Below are 15714 nucleotides of genomic sequence, written 5' to 3' on the forward strand. Positions count from 1 at the left end.
AGCAGCCAAACCTAACAAATGTATATTCTTGCTAGTCAATATGAGAAGGGGCTAATTCCACAGAGTTGATAGACCACAGAAATACAAGTGGTGGAGAGGGCTCTGTGTGATGTCATTTCCTGGAGAGGAAGGAGTATGTAGCACTTCCTGTTCCTCTCTCTCTCTCTCTTTCTCTTTCTCTCTCTCTCTCTCTCTCTCTCTCTCTCTCTCTCTCTGTTCCTTTGACCAACTTTGGATGCAGATCTCTGCTTGCTCCAGCTTTAGGCAAATGGACCTGGAGTTGGTTACCCTGTAAATATAGCTATTTTGCCTGCATAGCTGCCATTGCTGTGAACCAATGCACGATTGCAAAGTAAGTAAATCTTATTTTTTAAGCTTCCTTCCCAGGTTGTTGCCTGATTCTTTGTTAAGCAGGGTAGACAGGGGGAAAGCCATCTTACTTTGTTGCTGGACTTGCTGAAAACAAGCAGCTTAATTCCTATGCTTTTAATTTTGCTACCAGGGGTGAGATTTTAAAACTCTCTTCCACCCATGGTAACCTTACCCTAGAGGCCAAGTCAGACACTCTCCTCCCAAACTATAAACTTCTCCCTCAGCCAGGAAGAAAGGAACAAATAGTTTCAGCAACATCGCAGGATGGGTGTTTTCATTTGCAGCCATTTTCTTAACAAACACTGAGAACAGAGCTTTGTGTAAGAGCAGTTGTACCCATTACACCAAATGGAAGGGTATCTAAAGTTCTGGGCTATACGCCTTAAGATTGAAAAATTTTATTTGAATTCTCCCAGGTCACTCTGCTGCCACATTCCATGCAGAATACCTGACAGTTTCTAAAAGGTTTTGGGAAGGGGTCATAGCCTGGTGGTAATGGAGGACACACTTGTGCATGGAGAAAGCCCCAGGCCTAATTCCTGGCATTGCCACGTGGGCTTGGGAAATGATTCTCTTCTGATGCTGCCAGTCTGTGTAGACAGTTCTGGACTCAATGGCCTGACTTGGAGGCAGCTTCAGGTGTTCTCCCTGAGACCTCAGAACTATGTCAATACCTAATTATGACATAATTAGGAACAGGCATGGCCAAACTCGGCCCTCCTGCTGTTTTGGGACTACAATTCCCATCATCCCCGACCACTGGTCCTGTTCGCTAGGGAGGATGGGAGTTGTAGTCCCAAAATATCTGGAGGGCCAAGTTTGGCCATGCCTGATTTAGAAATAAAAGAGCCAGGACAGGGTGGTGACTGGTGTTGCATTAACACTGCAGAGAGGCTCTAATCTCTGTTCAGACACACCATGCCGAGCTCCTTGTGGAAAGGCTGGAGTATAAATTTTAACAACAACAACAAATTCTTGCGAATAATTTTATTAACCTCCGGCACACCCAGTTATCCTAATCTCCAATGAATGTTTGCTTTAAATCTCCAAGGTGGTGCTTTCATTTCATCTGAACATGTTACAATCTAAGAGGAGGCAGGCAAGTATCGTATTTTTTGCCCCATAGGGTGCACCGGCCCATAAGGCGCATCTAGTTTTTTTGGGGGAAATAAAGAAAAAAAATTATTTCCCCCCCAAGGCGCGAGGCTGGGGCGGGGGAAGCCCGAGCTTCCCCCGACTCCAGCCCCCAGAACAGGCTGCTCTCCGCAAGCTGGGGGAGCCCTCCCGCGGCTTGCGCAGAGCTACCCGAAGCCCTGGCACGACTGCTGAGCGCGCTGGGGCTTCGGGATAATAGGCAGCGTTGCGCAAGCCGGGGGAGCCTTCGGGATAAGAAGCAGTGCTGCGCAAGCCAGGGGAGCCCTCCTGCAGCTTGCGCAGAGCTGCCCGAAGCCCTGGCGCGACTGCTGAGCGCACCGGGACTTCGGGATAAGAGGCAGCGCTGCGCAAGCCGGGGGAGCCTTGCAGATAGCTTCCTGAAGCCTGGAGAGGGAGAGGGGTCGGTGCACACCGACCCCTCTCGCTCTCCAGGCTTCAGCGAAAGCCTGCATTTGCCCCATAGGACGCACACACATTTCCCCTTCATTTTTGGAGGGGAAAAAGTGCGTCCTATAGGGCGAAAAATACAGTATGTCTTATTTGCCTAGTGTAGTCTATAGTCCTTCTCCTGATATTAGCTTTACCTATACTGGAATACTTTGTATGTGTCAGTGGTTTAGGGACAATTTGCATACAGTGGTACCTCAGGTTAAGAACTTAATTCGTTCCGGAGGTCCGTACTTAACCTAAAACTGTTCTTAACCTGAAGCTCCACTTTAGCTAATGGGGCCTCCTGCTGCTGCTGCGCTGCTGGAGCATGATTTCTGTTCTCATCCTGAAGCAAAGTTCTTAACCTGAAGCACTATTTCTGGGTTAACGGAGTCTGTAACCTGAAGCGTATGTAACACAAAGTGCCCTCCATGGATGGAATGTGCACTTTAGTATTCCCCTGTGACGTTTGAGGTTCTGGGGCAGGCAAGTCAACAACAGCAGAGGTTGGGTGGCCATCTGTCATGGATGCTTTAGTTGAGAGTTGCATTTCAGGGGGTTGGACTAGATGACCCTCAGTATGTCTTCCATCTCTACAATTCTATGATTCAGTGATCATAAATAATCCTTGAAGGAAGAACGTGTGAACTGTCCCCGGACTAAGATGACCGTCAAAGTACTTTCCCAACTAGAATGCCTTTAGTTCTATATAAAGCACATCTTCCTCAACATCTTAGGGCCTCCTTCCTTGAGAGCTGTTCAGCTTTAATGCCCTCCTTCAATGTCCATTACCTGATAACATTTATTCTTCAGTGACAAACACCGTTAAACCGGAAGACAGCGAAAGAAACCAAGGGATCTATTAAGAAGGCAATGTTATGTGTGATTATTCTTGGGTATTCTTTTTCTGACTGCTATAAACAGGTGACAGAAACGTCTTTTTGTGGCTGTCTCCCCATTGTCACGTTCCCCTCTTCGTCTTTCCTCTTTGTGGGGATAAAGATGTCTTGTGTGATGTAGGCTGCTGCGAGTTCAGGAGCAAGAGACTTATGTCGCTTTAGTCCATGAATCACAGCTCTTGTGCCTTTCCCCCACTCATAAAGAATAGGGTTTTTATTATTACTATTTTTTCCTCCCTGTGAGGCAAAGCTTTTTATATCAAACAGTATTTTCAAGAGGAATGAGATTGTTCGGGCAGTGGTAATAACGGCAAGGCTTTCTTGCTTTGGGGTTCATTTTTTGCTTTACGATTACCCGCCTGAAATGGGTACCAGCCATATTTTGCAGGAGAGCCACAATTCTGAGGCTGGCACCACTGCCCTCATTAAGGTCAATTGATCATCCTTGCCTCAAGGAAATGGGAGGGAAAAACCCAACAAGAGATGGGTCACTGTACACGATGGACTCAGCGATGAATGTGGCCGGATAGAGAATCTTAGCTTTGTTGGGTTAGTTGGTCCGTGCAGACAAGTCTATCAACGAGAAATATGTCATATACAGATTTCTGTTTAGTAGACCTTTCTGTCTCGGGCTTCTCGTTTATCATTGTCTCCCTGACAGGAGCTCTGCCCTGTTATCCTGACTTGTATGTCATTTATCAGTGTTAAGTACAACAAAAGAACATCCCTTTAAACCCTCTTTAACTTTTCACATGCTTCTACTGTTGAATAATGGTAGCTGTCGCCATTGGCCCAAATATCCCGTTTTGTTGCTTTTCCTTTCAGTTCTGTTAGCTGCACAATAATGGGCTGAAATGGCTATAAGAGCTCTTGGAAACCTAGCACATATATATATGTATATTTCTGCATGAGTCATATACCCTCCCCCAGTTTTCTTTTTTAAACTTAAAAAAAGAAATGCAGGAGAACAGCATACTACAAAGATTTGCCAGAAAGGAATATTTTGTAGGCCCACCTAGAGTTGGCTATAAATATCACTTATAAGGCACATTAGTATTCATGACCACAACAGGGCTAAATGGTTTTTAAGCAGGTAGGCACTGGGTAAAACAAATATTTGTACTTTAGTAGGACTGTGGAATGAATATTTGACATGCTGCAGCAGAATTATCGTGCGAGAAAATTCAGGTGGAATTCTTTTCAGGTATTGCACTTGCTCGCAACTTGGGCTTGTACTTTGGAGTTTTGTTTTTCACCCCGAAAGGCTTGGTAACATAGTTTTTACTTTACAGTAGCATTCAGACTCAAAAAGCAAAATTGCGACAGAAAACAGGCCCTTAAAAAAACCCCCCACCAATCACCTTCATTAAAGCATCATTCTTCCCTCTCCCTGCCAGAGATTTCTTACATGCTAGCCATGTTTTACAGCCACCTGTTATTCATATAGTCCAGGGGCAGTATTTTAGAAAATGGATTTATCCCTAGTTTTACCTGTTAGCATGCTGGGGAAATGTGTGCTAATTCTCAGCACTAAAAGCCCTACCTCTGTCTGCTACCTCTTTTGGGCTGAGAACACTCCTTTGCGTTTAATTCCTGCTATTTTGAACAGTATAGTAAAGTACTTTGCTCTTTGCGCTCTCTCTCTCTCTCTCTCTCTGTGTGTGTGTGTGTGTGTGTGTGTGTGTGCGCGTGCACACACAGGCCTAAAAACACAGATGGAGAGTCGCCAACTTTACAACCGGACTTTGCAGCTGTGCCTTTCACAGGAGATTAATCTGAAGCCATTAGCAGGTGAGAATGTTTATCTCCATCCCAAGATAAGCTTTTTTTAAAAAAAATATTTTTTATTCAAAATTAAAACAAAACATATTATCCAGAAACATATCATCCTTATCCCCCCCATTTTTCCTCCCTCCCCCACAAAACCCACCCCCCCACCCCCCTGCTTCCCCCAGTTCCAGCCTTTGATTTCTCTAAGAATGCTGTTTTCTGCATGTTGCACAGTTGTATAGATCCTCAAACTTTTTAGCTGATCATCATTAATAGAAAAGTTTATTCAAAGCCAGCCAAGGAATCCAGTTTGCTTTGTTGCGTCTTCAAATACTTTGTAAAGGGTTCCCATTCATCTTTAAAGTCACAGTTACCCTTTTCCCGTAGCTTATATGTCAATTTTGCCAGTTCTGCATAGTCCATCAATTTTTCTTGCCATGATTCTTTAGTTGGGGTTTCTTCAGTCTTCCATCCTTGTGCTATTAGAACTCTCGTGGCCGTTGTCGCATACATGAAGATGTTTGTCAGCTTTTTTGGCAGATCTTTCCCTACAATCGCTAACAAAAATGCTTCAGGTTTTTTAACAAATGTTAAATGGAACATTTTCTTCAATTCATTGTATATCATTTCCCAACATTTTTAAATTACATTACAATCCCACCATATATGATAAAATGTCCCCTCCTTTTCCTTACACTTCCAACATACATTTGAACTAGTTTTGTACATTTTCCCTAACTGCACTGGTGTTGTGTACCATCTGTACATCATCTTCATGTAATTCTCCTTCAATAAGGAACAATCTGTAAATTTTTAATCAGTTTTCCATATTTCCCCCCAATCTTCCATCATAATGTTTTCATCCCAAGATAAGCTTTAATTACTATCAACTGGAGTACATCAAGGCACTGATGGGGCACAGTTCTGCGACTGGTTAAAAAAGTTGGCAATCCTAGGAGTGGCTCAGATATGTCACTGTTCCACCTCTGGGGTTGATTTGTCTTTATGAGGTATGAAGCCCCACATGGAAATGAGGACCCCCAACTGCCCTGTTCATTTATACATTACATGATATACTTTAAACATGTATGGTTCCATCTTCATACAACCTAAGCCAGTTTGAATCTAATTGGTGCATAAAGGGGTTAAACCTTAGCCTATGTCACTTCCCCTCACTTTGGGAGGAAATGGGTCACCAAGCCGTTGTTGTTCCTCTTTTCCATGTGAATTCAATATATAAGGAGCTCTGAGCTGGTCATTGCAGCTGCATGGACTTTACCAAGCCTTTTGTTTCAGACCAGAATGGAATCTGAAACTAGCATTTCCCCCCCATACCAATAGTTTAGCCTTTTGTAACGAAGCAACATTTTGACTGCCTGTGTATTTTTTCCGACTGCGGTATGGAAGTGCATGTGAGTCTGACCTTTGAAGAGTTTTGTAAGTAAGCCATTTTATGACTTACCAAATGTGTGGTCTATCTCTCTGCTAGGGATGTGGGGTAGTTTGGAAAAAGCTTTCAAATGGGAGCATTTGGGGGGGGCCCACTTTAAAGGTTCTACAGCCTATATTTCCATGCTTTTCTTTGATGCATGTTTTGTGATTTTAAATCTCTGCTAAGGTTCTCTCAGCAAAGAACACTTGCCCCAAACTGCGGTCTTGGCTTCTAGCAATCCAACAAAACTGTCATGGCTTCCCCCAAAGAATCTTGGGAACTACAGTTTGTAAGGTTGTTGAGAATTGTTAGGGGATTACTGAATGGCATCATGCTTGCTGGCCTTTCCTCTTCAGCCACCCCGTCAGAATGAATGATGTGAGAACAGGCTCTGACACAGGGTTTCCCAAACTTGTCTCCAACTGTTTTTGGACTACAGTTCCCATCAACCTTGACCTTGCTAGTTAGGGATGATGGGAGTTGTAGTCCAACATCAACTGGAGACCTAGGTTTGGTAACCTTGGCCTAGCAGTACTTGTTTTAGGGCCCGTTGCCACATTCAGCCAAACACGTAGAACAGGGGTCAGCAAACTTTTTCAGCAGGGGGCCGGTCTACTGTCCCTTAGAACTTGTGGGGGGGGGGGCAGACTATATTTTGAATAAACAAAACAAAAAACCACCAACAACGAATTCCTATGCTCCACAAATAACCCAGGGATGCATTTTAAATAAAAGCACACATTCTACTCATGTAAAAACACGCTGATTCCTGGACCGTCCACGGGCCAGATTGAGAAGGCAATTGGGCTGGATCCGGTCCCTGGGTCTTAGTTTGCCTACCCATGACGTAGAAGTATGAGGGTGGGGCACTTGCTTGGAGATGATCTAAAATGAGGAGGAAGGCAGAGGTCAGCCATCTTTCTTCCCAGCTCGATTGGTATGTTTGGAGCAGGGATGAAGGAACCTGTGACCCTCTAGATACTGTTTGACTCCAACTCCCATCAGCCCCAGCCAGCATGGCCACTGGACAGGGATGACTGGAGCTGTAGTCCCTCAATATCTGGTGGGCCACAGGGCAGCCACCCTGGCCTAGCAACTACCTTTGTGGTTTGTTCATGGAATATAGATAAATATACAGTAATACCGTAGTCTTCTTTAACAGCTTGAGAAAACAGGGTCAGACGAAGCACGGAGAACAGTAGTTTTGCTCCGTGGGGAAAGCATTGTTCTGTCTATTGCTAGCTTTAGACTTTTGTAGTGGAATGACTGATGACAGTGAGGTTCTCTGCTTGGGATGGAGCAACAAAATGATTATTTACATGGACAGGCTTAGCCCGGCTGCTAGCCTTGCAGCTCTACCACCCTTGTTCTGAGGTACTGGAAATCTTTTGAGAGCAGAATAATGATAGTGTTACTCTTAATGTAAACTGGTTGGGACCAAGATATATACATTATGTATTTTTGTAAACCACCCTGGAAGCTCTGCTAAAGGCCAATATGGAAATCTCTAAAATATATGTATGTGTATTAAAGTGTTGTGCTGAATTCAGTTTTGGAGTAAACCAAGCAGCTATATTTCCCAGTGTGGCTTTCTGGAACAGAGCGCTTTGGGGGCGTTCAGAGCATCAGTAGGAAAGGAAGAGTTGCTTCTGCGGGGAGATTCTAAGTCAGTGTTTCCCAAACCTGGGTCTCCAGCTGCTTTTGGACTACAATTCCCATCATCCCGGACCATGGGCCTTGCTAGCTAGGGATGAAGAGTTGTATTCCAAAAACAGCTGGAGACCCAAGTTTGGGAAACCCTGTTCTAAGTCTCACTTTCTTGCAGGCATTGGCCGCAAGATAGATTTATCCTGCCTTCAGCCAGTGCTTGCAAAATGCTGTCTTCTTTCTCCTCTCTCTGCCATCTCTGTGCTCAGAGCCCTTGTGCTATGGTTCCTCAGCACCTGACAGTAAGGGATTTCAGCAGGTGGGTGGGATAACTCACCTGCCAATTATGTGAGGTCAGTGATAGATGGGTGGGTTGCCCCATTCAGCTGTCAAATTTGGCCAGTACAGTGGTACCTCGGGTTAAGTACTTAATTCGTTCCGGAGGTCCGTTCTTAACCTGAAACTGTTCATAACCTGAAGCACCCCTTTAGCTAATGGGGCTTCCCGCTGCTGCCGCCGCGGCGCCACAGCACGATTTCTGTTCTCATCCTGAAGCAAAGTTCTTAACCTGAAGCTCTATTTCTGGGTTAGCGGAATCTGTAACCTGAAGCGTATGTAACCCGAGGTACCACTGTATAAATCAACCACTAATGCTAATAGGACAACAGGGTCATTACCTATTGAAACTCTTTTTGGTATTGTTGTTATTGTTGCTGCTGTTACTCACTCACTCACTCACTCACTCTGGTTTTTAAAAAGATGTAAGTTCCTTTGGGTGGGCTTGGCATCAGTTTTCATTTAAAGATAAATCTATGTTATTTGTGTGGCTTGAAACTACAGAGGTACCTTGGTTTAAGAACAATTTGGTTTACAAACTCCACAAAACTGGAAAATAGTGTCTTGGTTTGAGAACTTTACCTCGGTCTAAGAACATAATCCGAATGGTGGAAGGGCACCAATGGCAGGAGGCCTCATTAGGGAAAGTGTGCCTCAGTTTAAGAACGGTTTCAGTTTAAGAACGGACTTCTGGAACAGATTAAGTTTGCAAACCGAGGTACCACTATATGCTTGAACCGAAATGTGCACATCCTTTGAAATACTCACTTCTCTCGATTTCACAATGCAGTTCTGCAACCAAGTAATGCATGCAAAAAGGCATGCAACAGGATAAATATCAGTAAAAAATAAAAATGCCTTATATTAGGGAAAACTGCTTGAAGAAAAATGTGTACTAGGAGAAATTTGCACTCAAGTATTATTAGTTTTCATGAGAACTTTTTAAAAAGACCCACAATTTTATGTGAAAATGTAGAGAACTGAACTTAAGACTGAAAAAACAAGAAACCAGAATTGACAGATTTGCCAATCCCTAGTGTATGAACATAGGTAAAAAAGGTAAAGGTAAAGGACCCCTGGATGGTTAAGTCCAGTCAAAGGCGACTATGGGGTTGCAGCGCTCACCTTGTTTCAGGCCGAGGGAGCGCATTTGTCCACAGACAGCTTTCCGGGTCATGACTAAATCGCTTCTGGCACAACGGAACACCGTGACATAAGCCAGAGCTCATGGAAATGCCATTTATCTTCCTGCTGCAGCGGTACCTATTTATCTACTTGCACTGGCATGCTTTTGAATTGCTAGATTGGCAGAAGCTGGGACAGAGCAATGGGAGCTCACTCCATCACGGGGATTTGAACCACAAACTTTTCGATCTGCAAGCCCAAGAGGCTTAGTGGTTTAGACAACAGCGCCACCCGTGTCCCTGTATGAGCATAACAATAAAATTTAGTACAGGTCCCCTGGATTTCAGCATAGAAATCCAGAAGTACAGATCTTTGCACATTTAGCCATCCCCCTCCTTCCAGAAACACAGGACTACATATTCTCTCCATCTCCCTCTTTCCTTTAAAGTTGCTCTCTTTTGAGTTGCAGCTGTGAGTGGGAGCAACTAGAAGCATCACCGAAACAGGAGTGGGCAAGCAACTTTAATTAAACACCACTAGGCTGGAGTGCTGGGTTTTGTTATTCATGGGGCTTTTATATTATGCATTTTCATTTCGCCTACGAAGAAATAAGGTGTACGCAAAAATAGAGGGAAAGAACATTGAAGGTTATGAACCAAGCCAATTAAAACCAAAGTGAGGAAATTCAGACATTTAAAAAACTAACAAGTACTTTTCATCTTTAAAGTGCTCTATGAGCTCTAGCTAATTATGCCTGGTCATGTTTCCTACCAGGGTGGAGAAATGCTGTCTTAAAGCAAGGGCAGCTTAAGCACATTTTTGCTGCTTCTGATATCCCAGGGCAATGGCTCCCAAACTCCCTTCAATCTCACGTTTTCGTTTTTCGTATTCAAGGGGCAGATTGGAGGCTGAAGGTGGAAAAAAGGAAGCCAAATAATTGTAGTAAAATCAGGAGATTTTGATTCACCCCTTTCCTTGGAATGCTAGTAACAGCAATGCATCATTCCTTAGAAAAATCGCTGATCCATTAGTACTCCAAAATCCACACATACTTCCAAATTGGGGTGGACTTGAATGATGGAGCAAACCTTGTTTCCATACAACTGGATTACTGCTTGGACTACTGCAATGCGTCCTATGTGGGGCTACCTTTGAAGGTGACCCGGAAACTACAACTAATCCAGAATGCGGCAGCTAGACTGGTGACTGGGACCTGTTGTTGATAAGCAGTAGTCCCGTGCACAGCGGAAGGATGAGGAGTACGTGCTACATACTGTATATTGCTTTATTTACACTTCAAAGCTGGTATGTTACAGAAAAAACATAGGGGGTACAACCAATCGCTGAAGATAACCTGCGATTATAACTGTAAGTGAAACATGAGAGAGCTTCGGCCCAATAACTCTCTGGAAGATTTGCATCATGCAGCAAGGTTTTTAACCCTTGAAGCAATGTCTGATTTGCTCGTTCCGCAAGTCCATTCTGCCATGGCGAGCGAGGACTAGACAAATCGTGTTGAATTCCTTTCTCAGTCAGAAAAGCTTCAAACTGCTGAGAAGTGAATTCTCCCCCGCGATCACTGAAAAGAGTCTTTACCTTCTTACCATGCACATTTTCCAACCAAGCACAGAATTCCTTGAACCTAGGAAAAGCCTCTGATTTCTGCTTGAGATTGTACACATAAATATACCTGGAAAATGCATCAATGAGAACCATGAAGTACCTGTTTCCTCCCAAAGAGGGCGCTAGTGGTCCAACCAAATCAGCATGAACAATTTGGTATGGTTCTGTAGCTTGCCTACTAGACACCTTACCTTTCGCAGCCATTTTCACCTTGTTTGCTGCGCATGCCTTGCACTTCATGTGGTACCTGCAGGGTTTAATAGTCATACCTTCAACCAAGGCAGGCATCTTAGATACTGCCTCAAAATGCAAATGACCAAGTTTTCTGTGAAAATCATGAATACATTCTGCATGCAAACTTTTGTTAGAACCTGCAATGCAACAAGTGTCATCCTGCACAACATCATCATAATACAAAACATATAAACGATCAACATATTCAGCATACAATACATAATCATTTTTCTTTGTGATGATGCACCTTTTGTTCTTAAAGGAAACGTCAATATTCCGCTCATTCAGCTGTCCAACGCTGAGCAGATTATGTTTGGCATCCGGCACATAAAGCACATTCTGTATCGATAAGTCCAAACTGTGAAGAACAACAGTTCCGTAGCCTTTACTGGGGATTGTGTGGTCATCCGCCTGGTGAATTGCACCTTCCTGCGGTGTAAAAGACACGAACAGTCGCTTATCGTTGCACATGTGATGCGTCGCCGCTGAATCAACAACGAAGAAAGATCTAGACGTCTTCTGGACCTCTGCATCTTTTGGAGTGAAGCGTGAGACCATTGCCTTGGGCTGCGTTGTCCTGGACACTGGACCTTTGCCTTTGCCTCGGCCTTTTCCACGCGATGAACTTTCACTGCGCTGCTCTGTCTTGGCCCTGGGATATTTGCATTCCCTCTTCATATGGCCTAGACGTCCACACGAGTAGCATTTCACTGCCTTCAAAGCTTTGGCGCCATCTGGTGGTTCCACTGCACTATGGGATGACGACTGTGAAGTCTCTCCCTTGCCCATGCAGCTAGCACCCCGCCGATCTGCTTCATTCAGAATCACGGCAGTAACATAGTCCACTGTCAGCTGAGCAGTAGGCTGTACAGCAATCTGAGTCGCAACAGACTCCCAACCTGAACCCAAAGATTGTAGTATCATGAAGGAATACACAGCCTCTGGAAAGTTGAGTCCTCTCTGTTGCAGCTCATGTCTCAGATTCTGCATCTCCATCAGATGTTTACGCACATCTCCACCTTCAGCAAGAGCCATATTATGCAGCTTGTTAAAGTAAAACATGGTGGATCCAGCTTCTGTCCTCAAGTGAGCCTCTCTCAAAGCGTCCCAAATTTGTCTGGCTGAGGTCTTATCACGCAATAGACAGAGCTCTTCTGGGGATACTATCAATGTAAGAGTTCCCCTTGCTTTGGAATCTTTAGCTTCCCATGCATCTGTAACTGGAGCTGGGGGGGTGTCTGTAATAACTTCAAACAGACCCTCTTTCCGCAGAATAGCCTCTGCATAGAGAACCCAGTCCGCATAGTTATTCTTATTGAGCTTAGGAATTCCACAAGCATCCTGAAGGGCCATCATGACTCTGGCATTAGCCTTCTGTGTCATCTCTGCTGCTTTAAATCAGGCTACTTTATACAAGCTGTGTCTGTGCTGCTTCATTCCAAAGGCAAGTTCAAAACAGCCTCTGTGAGCCTGTGCCATTCTGCTTAACTGCAGCTGCTTCAAACCTCATTCCAAAGGCAAGTTCAAAAGGAAAGTTCTAAAGTGCTTTCTCTCTGCTGCCATAAATAGTGCTGCGTCACTATTTTCTGCAGCTGCTTTAGTCCAAGAGCACTTTTAAAAGTTACTTTCGATTTCCCCAGCCCGGCAAAACTGCCTTAAAAGTTCAAAGTCCAGCCATAAAGCCATTAATTAGAAGCTGGCAGGCTGCCCGGAGCAGTAGCACATACCTCATCAATCATCTTGACGCGCAGAGCAGATTCCGTTCCGATCTGTCCCCCTGCATTCCGATCCTTTGCCGGCACTCCGATTCGACTTCTGGAGCCCATTCTTAAGATGACTGCGTTTTTCTGGGCCCGGAACCAAATGTTGTTGATAAGCAGCAGTCCCGTGCACAGCGGAAGGATGAGGAGTACGTGCTACATACTGTATATTGCTTTATTTACACTTCAAAGCTGGTATGTTACAGAAAACATCTTGCCTCTGCCGGAGCAGAGAAAAGCATCCTCTCTCCTCTAAAGCACGCACTGAACTGCAAAGAACAGTGAAAAACAGGAAACCAGTGTACGTCACATCCAGTCTCCCTTTCCCATGGGAAAACCCAACAGTACGCTGACTGTGGAATGTAAACATTGTCTTGTGACAAGCAGTTCGCTGCACAGTGAAGAGAGCAGAAACCAACAGGACCAGCCACCGAGACCACATAACACCGGTCTTGAAAGACCAACATTGGCTCCCAGTAGGTTTCAAGCACAATTCAAAGTGTTGGTACTGACCTTTAAAGCCCTAAACGGCCTCAGCCCAGTATACCTAAAGGAGCGTCTCCATCCCCATCGTTCTACCCAGATACTGAGGTCCAACGCCGAGGGCCTTCTGGCGGTTCTCTCACTGCGAGAAGCCAAGTTACAGGGAACCAGGCAGAGGGCCTTCTTGGTAGTGGCACCCACCCTGTGGAACGCCCTCCTACCAGATGTCAAAGAGAACAACAACTACCAGACTTTTAGAAGACATTTGAAGGCAGCCCTGTTTAGGGAAGCTTTTAGTGTTTGATGGACTACTGTATTTTAATGTTTTGTTGGAAGCTGCCCAGAGTGGCTGGGGAAACCCAGCCAGATGGGTGGGGTATAAATAATAAATAATTATACGGTCTGCATCTTATGACAACTTCAATTCATAATTTTTTTCTTGAATGCCCCACTTTCTCCTTCCCCCTTGCGTTACTTAACATACAGCCTGATGAAGAATTATGGAGAACTTGAACGCTGGCTCACTGTTTTGGAACTTTGTACTTGATCCTAAGCAAGGAATTGCTCAACTCTGTGCAAGGGCGAAACTAAGCTTTATTTCACCTGGGTCAAAGACCCAGTTTGGCACACTCCCACGCGCATTTGCGTACAGGCACACATAGGCTGGTGCCTCAGTGGCTGCCCTCAGGTGGCTTCACCCAGGGCAACCCCCCCCCCCGGGCTAGACCCACCTCTCTGTAGCTATGGCTGTGCTGTGTTTTAGATTTTGTTTCTTACAGCTTCAGTGCAGCTTTATTTTGTTTGTCTGTCGGTGAGCTCATACATGATGCAAACAATTGCATTCCTCTGTTTTCTGTTCCTTGCACCTGGAAACATTGTCCCTATTTGAAAGGTTGCTAACGGTGCTTGCCAGTTGCATTTGGCCTATCTAATGCTTGAGAGCTCAGGTGCCTTTTCCCCCTTGAACTGAAGTCTGTGCTAAGAGAAGGCCCATTTTGTCTTCCTTTTTACCCTGTTTCCTTTTTGCGGGGGAGTGGGGTTGGAAGAAAGAGAATCGCAGCTTGCTTTAGACCAACTTTCTCCAAGCTCGCTGTGCAAAAATGTTGGTTCAGTTGCACAGCAGTCTTGACTCCATCATTTTTAAAAAAATAATGACCTCATAACAGTAGTATGTGGCCTCGTATTGACATTTGGAATGCATATAGCAGCATGCTGTTTATTGGATCGAGCTATCCACAATTGTACTGTTCTGACCTTGAATTTTTCAATTGCATTTAAGTGCTCTAAGGAAGGCATGGGGAGAGGACTTCTGGCCCTCCAGATGCTGCTGAACTACAACTTCCATCAGGCCCGGAAAGCATGCCCAATGGCCAGGGATGATGGGAGTTGTAGCTCAACAACATCTGGAGGGCCAAAAGTTCCTCACACCTGCTCTAAAGCAACTATTTGGATATGGTCATCTCTAAGAGGACATCTCTAAGAGGATAAGTCGGGTGGCGCTGTGGGTTAAACCACAGAGCCTAGGACTTGACGATCAGAAGGTCAGCAGTTCGAATCCCCGCGATGGGGTGAGTTCCTGTTGCTCGGTCCCTGCTCCTGCCAACCTAGCAGTTCAAAAGCACGTCAAAGTGCAAGTAGATAAATAGGTACCGCTGCAGCGGGAAGGTAAACGGCGTTTCCGTGTGCTGCTCCGGTTCACCAGAAGCAGCTTAGTCATGCTGGCTACTGGACCCAATAAAGCGAGATGAGCGCCGCAACCCCAGAGTTGGCCACGACTGGACCCAATGGTCAGGGGTCCCTTCACCTTTTACCTTTAAGAGGATAAGTAGAGTGTTGGTAGCCAATTGGTGGCATGGTTGCCCCAAGTAGCAGGAATCCTGGAAATTTTCAGCATTCCTAAGTAGGACGACACCCCCTCCCCCAGGCCTAGGGGATAGCTGAGTGAGTGAGTGTGTGTGTGTGTGTGTGTGTGTGTGTGTGTGTGTGAGAGAGAGAGAGAGAGAGAGAGAGAGAGAGAGAGAGTGACTTGCTGTAGGTATACCATGAAGTATGTGCTAGAGAGATACTGTCTCTTATTTGACTTGGGGAATGTTTGCTAGAAAATCTTTGGTCAACACTGCTGTGGCAACTAGTGTAGTACAATGGAGCAAAACTGGAGGTGTGAGCTAAGGGGTTCCTGGTTCAAACTTCCATCACATGCATTGAAGAGGAGTGGGATTGTGGCAGCAGCTGTAATCTATCCTTATTCATTTAAAGTTCTGATATGAGGTTCTGTGCATACAGCAGGGCATGCACAGGGCTCTTGCTGCTAAGTGTTTGGGAACCGGGGAGAAAACCTGGTTCCTGACCTCCATTTTTGGGCTGGAGTGCAATGCCCAGTGCTACTGCCCAGCTAACTGGAAACATTGCCCAAACCTAAATTTTGTTTCTGAGCTGTCATGAGATGTTA

The 15714-nt window shown here is 45.0% G+C and overlaps 1 long non-coding RNA gene across 2 annotated transcripts in view; it reads left to right on the forward strand.

Annotated features, from left to right (window-relative positions):
* Positions 1-211: 211 nt before the first annotated feature.
* The window catches only part of LOC309326089, a 76032-nt gene continuing 60529 nt past the window's right edge, over positions 212-15714 (forward strand). For both annotated transcript variants that reach the window (XR_014150128.1, XR_014150129.1), the window contains exons 1-2: positions 212-352; positions 4557-4646. This is a non-coding gene — a long non-coding RNA (uncharacterized lncRNA). The remainder of the gene's footprint in view (positions 353-4556; positions 4647-15714) is intronic.

Source organism: Podarcis erhardii (genome assembly GCF_964252035.2).
Source record: "Podarcis erhardii genome assembly, chromosome: 12".
In the NCBI taxonomy this organism is placed as follows: domain Eukaryota; kingdom Metazoa; phylum Chordata; class Lepidosauria; order Squamata; family Lacertidae; genus Podarcis; species Podarcis erhardii.